Source organism: Saccopteryx bilineata, chromosome 4, assembly GCF_036850765.1.
Source record: "Saccopteryx bilineata isolate mSacBil1 chromosome 4, mSacBil1_pri_phased_curated, whole genome shotgun sequence".
Classification (NCBI taxonomy): domain Eukaryota; kingdom Metazoa; phylum Chordata; class Mammalia; order Chiroptera; family Emballonuridae; genus Saccopteryx; species Saccopteryx bilineata.
In genome coordinates, this window is record NC_089493.1 from 160677108 (window position 1) to 160683107 (window position 6000).

Below are 6000 nucleotides of genomic sequence, written 5' to 3' on the forward strand. Positions count from 1 at the left end.
CTGCTCTGTAGTCCCTGAATGCTTTTGCTCCATGTCTGCGTCTGTAAAACTGTTTGGAGCCCCCAAGAATGCACCTCATTCCCCTCAGAAAGTCTCCCTTTATTTGTAGATTTTTTTTTTAAATGAAGGCACCTGGTTCCCTTAAGCTCAGGGCTTGTCAGAGGGCTGCTAGCTGAGCTAGCGGAGGAGAGCGCAGACTCTGTGGGGGACTGTAAAGCTTGAGCATTTCCAGGGCTGCTGCTGGCCACCCCACCCCCACCCCACCACCTGGGATGGGGGTCATGCTGCTCCCCATCCTAGGACAGAGGGTGGGAGGCTTTGTAGGAAAGACAATAGCCTGGCTTCATGGGACCTCAGATTCAGACATTCCCTGGCCCTCAGGTGGGACAGCCTATATAGGGCATTTGCTGCAGGCCTACTATATGCCAGGCCTTGTACAGTGGTGCTTCACAGACACTGTCTCTTTGAATCCTCAACCCAGCCCACTATACAGCATACTCCCCATTGGTAGAGAGAATAAGTAACCTTTCTAAAGTCACCCATCTGGGTAGAACTGGGTTGTTAGCTCCCATCTCCTTGACTCGAAGGCCCATATGCTGCCATAAGCATCACACTGCCCCCCACCCAGCACCACTTGACATTTGGGTGGGAGATTCCAGGGTGTGGGTGACAAGTATTGCCTTGTCTCCAAAGCTCTTTCCTACTGACAAGGCGCCTGGGATTCCACAATTGGGCTGCACTTCTCTGGGCAAAGGCATGGCCTTGCAGGCAGTGGTGCAAATGCAGAGCAATGGGGACGCACACAACAACCCTGCAGCCATTTCTGTGCCACCTGCAGGGCAGGCATTCTGATCCCATTTTGAAAGATGGAGAAACTGAGGCCCAGAGCAGAGAAGGGACTTGCGTAGGTCACAGGAGTGGGGACTCTCAGCTAGTTTTGTATGTTTGCCTGATGGCTAGTATAGTACCTGGCATGTCACTTTGATGTCCTGGGATGGTTGTTCTGTAGGGCGAAGGGTGACTAAGGTTCACACTTGCCTGTCACACCTGCCTCCCTTGGCCTACCTCTGATCTCAGGGGCAGCTGGGTCAGGCAGTTCTGACTCATCTCTCCCTGCCTCACCCCACCTTGAGGATTCCAGCATCCTGCTGCTTTCTCCCTGGAGCCTGCTCCCAGCCTCCAGAAGCTCCATTTCCTTAACAGCAATACACGCTGAAAGCATGGAGGGGTGGGTGGGTGTCCAGTGTATGCCCTCTGGGTGGATCCCACCAGTGGGGAGTGGGAGTGGGTGGATAAATGCTCAACTCTGCTTTTCAAGGGGATGGTTCTGGTGGGTACTCTCTATGCTTTATAACTTCTGATACCAGCCCCACCCTGGGCTTGGGCTAGGCCAGACTGTGAGCTATGTGACGGCAGGGACAGTATCTGTCTTGTTTCCCTGGCACAATGTCTGGAACACAGTTAGGACTTAATGATTATCAAGTGAATGAACACTTCCCCGGAAGGATGGCCCAGTGAGGGACACAGGCTCCGTCCAGAGCAAAAGAGAAGCTCTCAAACACTGTGACTTCAGTGTTCAAGGAATTGGAGGGGTTGCCATATGACTTCATATCTGGTTTCTGAGGACTTGAGTTTTAAAAAACCAGCTCTCTTCCCACTTTGAGTTTGCTAGGATAGACATCTGTCTAGTTGTGAAACTGCTCTTTAGGTTTCTCTTGGGTGAAAAGTGGCTTCAGCTGGGGAGACTTGGTTTGGTGCAAGCTGCCCTCATCCAGGCCCCGAACCCTGTAACAGTCTAGCGTGCGTCAGGAGGTGGTACGTGGCCTGGGAGAGTTGGGGGCTTTGAGCCAGGCAGTACTGGGGTCAGCCCGGCTCACTGTCTAGCTGTGCAACTTTGGGCAGCTCACTTCACCTCTTTGGTCTCAGTTTTCTAACCTGTAAATGGGGAATGTTCCGAACCCTCATGGGATGGCTGTGAGTATTGTATGAGCTGGTGTTGATAGCACTTACCCCAGTGTGTGCACAGGGTGGTGGTGGTTGGACTAATCCTACTTGCTCCTCCCAGAGGCTGGCCCTCAAGGGGAAGAGTGAAGCAGAGCAATGATGAGTTGGCAATGATGTTGGCGTCGTTGTTGGAGGGATCAGTCAAAGGGAGTAAGTGGATGCAAAGCTGGCAGTGCTTCAGCTCATGTCTTGGTGGCGCCACTTCATGGAGGGTGCCCAGATCCCCGTGTGGTAGCACTTTGCAGTGTGAAGAAGACATTCACACAGGGTCTCAGATGAGCCTGTTAGGCAGGAGGCATAGTGATTATTATATCTGTTTCATAGATAAGGAAACTGAGTTCCAGAGAGGGGAAGGGCTTTGGGACCTCAGTCAAGAGGGATTTGGAACCTTGGTCTGTCAACTACCACTAGGCCTTGGCTCTGAGGGTCTGTAATGCCCTGGGCCCCACCAGATAGTCCCTGTTGAGGCAAGTAAAGTCCTCCAACTTTAGGCAGTGTCATTCTGGTGAACCCCCTCACTCCCCCAACCAGCTTCACCCTGTATATCCCCTGTCACCTGCTCCATTTAGAGTCCAGACTTTATGAGCAGGGCTGGGTGTTGTTACATAGGTCTACTCAGCAACGGTCCCATTGTATGCCCACTGGAGTTGTGTGACCTGGTGAACCCACTCAAGTTTATGGATTCCTGGAGATCAGAGCTGCTGAGGGCCCCTCACTAGATGAGAAGGCTCCCAGTGGACATGCACCGCTGATCAGGGGCATCAAGCTACCAGTGGACAGAGACTACATGCTGGGGACATAGAGTTACCAAATCGATGGGCACTGCTGATTAGGCACATGTACCGATGGATAGACATGGCTAACCAGGATTCTAATGGTTGGATTATCTATGTAGCCAGGAGCGTCTTTCCACCCATCTGGGGAGGGGCCACCCATCTGGGGAGTTGCCTCCCAGAAAGAGAAAAGCTGTCATGTCCCTCACCTTGAACACTTCAGGGTTTTGCTGGGAAGTCACGACAGACATGTTTGTGGGCCTGTCATGTGGTTGCGGCAAAGGAAGCGGCGGAGAGAGCAGAGCCTTTGGTTTGAGATAGGCTGGAGCTAACTGCTGGCTGTACCTCTCCTTAGCTGTGTGACCTCTCTGATCCTGTTTCCTCATCCACATATTTGGCATAATAACAATGACTACTTCCCAGTGATGTTGTGAGGATCACATGAGAAAACACTTGTAAAATGACTGGCACATAGTACACTCTCCATAAGTGCTAGCTTTCATCTTCATTCATTCATTCATTCATTCATTCATTCATTCATTCAAAATGTTCTCAGCATATGGCCCCCGCATACATGATCAGTAAGCACATAAACTAAATGATCACTTAACTGAATGGTCCCTTTGAGAATCAGTCTGCCCCACTCCGGTGGCCTTAGAGTGAACTTCATCAGGTGCTGAACACTGTTTTCTGAGCATCCCCCACCTGTCTGTCAGCCAAACCCTTACCCTTGCCAGCCCTGTCCCATTTAGGAGACCTGATACTAGGACTGAAAAAGCAAGCTGCAACATTTTTGAGTTATTATTTATAGCCAAATTGTTACCCAATTTTGTCTATTTTTGTTTGTGGAAACATTTTATATAAACAATGTTAAAAGATTCTGTGAACAGTCTGTATATTTGATTTTCATAATTGGGGCCCTAGGGGTGTTTTTAAAGAATATTTTATATAAAAGAGACAAATGATAAATGTTTATACTCAGCTGGTAACCATAGAGATGAAATTCCACCAGATCAAAGTCTGAAGGCAATTAACTCCCTGCAAATTATACAAGGAAAATCTCTTGGGGAGAGGAAAAGAATTAGCAAGGCTCATCAGCAAAGCTATGTTCCCCTGTCCCCATCTACAGGGAGGGCCTTTGAGGAACCTTAGGTTTGGCCCAAGGGGTTAGCCTCTATAGCCCTCAAAGTCAAATGTTTTGACTCTCTCCCCACACGTCACCATCCATGTGGTCTGCTTTCTGGCCCACTGCACTGAGCTCCCAGAAATGGTGACTGAAATGACCTGACATGTTCAAATGTGGAGTTCTGAAAGAGTGAGTAGTCATCAGCCCCTTTTTGCCCGTAATCTCTACGTACCACCCTTCCTGTTCTTTAAGGACAGGGGAAATTTCTCATCTGGTCAACTGATAAGCGAGTAATACACAGAATTACCTCACCTTCGCCTCACTTTTAATTAGATTGCGCCACCTGATTGTCCTCTTCATATCTACTACACCATCATTTTGAAATAGTGCCCATCTCAGCAGGCTCCTCCTTCCCTCCCCTTCTGTCCCAACCCTCCCTGGCCCACGGGAGCTCTGAAAAGACCGTGCCCGCAGGGCAGCCTCTGGAAGACTGCGTGGACATCTGCTCCCCATCAGTGCCCTGCAGTATAGTGGTTGGGGTGTACTTGGCAGTGAGCCGAAATCCAGCTCTACCACTTACTAGTTGTGTGACCTTCACAAATTACTTAGCAACTATGACTCAGTCCTCTTTTGAAAAAAGAGCCAATAGTAGGTCTGTGGAGAGGGGAGGATGCATGGAGAACCCCACGTGCAGTGCCTAGCACAGGTGCGGGGCTGTTACTAACTTCAGCTTGCAGCTGGGGAAACTGTAGCCCACAGAGGGCGAACGACTAGCCCAAGGTCATACTTAACCTTATAAAGTTGTTTTGAAGAAAATGCGGTAATGTGTTTAAGCTCGGAGTACTGCCAGGCATATTATGTATCAGTCTGGATTCAGTCTTGGAAATAGAAACCAAGTTAGTTACTTTGAGCAAGAAGAGAACTGATATGGTGAGTGAGGTCCTACGACACTGTTGAGAGGGCTAAAGGAGCAGTCACTGCTGGCCTCTGCAAGGATTACCAGGACGTTTCAGAACTGACCCTCCCGGGTAGGGTGACCTGCTTCTGTCCTGCCTCTGACACTGGAATGATGAACTTAGGACTCATTCTCACGGCTGGGATCCAGCTACCAGGGAGCCAGTGGATCAAGACATCACTGCTGCTGCTGCCACTACCACAGCCACTTCTCAGCAGCCAGGAAGCTGTGGAACGAGCGCAGGAACCAGCTGCAGAGAAAACCCACATTTCCGGAACCTTGCCTGCTGACAAAAACAGCAAAGGGGACAGAGGACGGCCTCTGGTGGAGTGCATCCGGCTGGGGGAGCCCGGGTGGCTCCAGAGCCCTACCTTCCCAGGCTCCCCATCGAGAAGGAGAGTGGAGTGGGGACTGAGAAAACCAAGCCACAGCATCCAGTACAAGGCGTTCATTAGTATTATCGCAAGTGCTCAATATATTTGGTATTATTATTATTATTGATATTATCACTATTACTGTTATCTTGGCTTCTCAGGCAGCCTGGCTTCAGGTATCACTAATTTTATTATCTCTTAAGAAACAACGTTAAGGTTTGCCTTTCTCTCTGGGGGCCTCCCTTGTCCAGGGCTCTCCCTGATGTACCCTCTCTTTTCATGGTGTCGTTGTGTCTCCCACCACCATATTGCCAATGCCAGCAGGAACTTGGGTCACTCAGACTTACTCTTTTCCCTCACTACCAACGTGCTCACCCCATCAACCAGCAAGCCTTATATGGCGATCACAGTGTCATATCCATTCCTTCGCCCATCGCCACAGTCCTAGATCAAGTCTCCATCATAATCTCTGAGCTGGACAGTGGGACTGCCTTCTCCTTGGCCTCTGATTCTGACCTTGCCCCGTAGACCATTGTCTACCTGGCAGACCCCACTTCTTTCTTTTTCTTCCTCCCTCCCTTCCTTCCTCCCTCTTTCCCTCCCTCCCTCCCTCCCTTCCTTCCTTCCTTCCTTCCTTCCTTCCTTCCTTCCTTCCTTCCTTCCTTCCTTCCTTCCTTCCTTCTTCCCTCCTTCCCACCTTTCCTCCCTTTCTTTTTTTTCCTTCTTTTTTCTGAGAGAGAAAGGGACAGACAGACAGGAAAGGAGAGA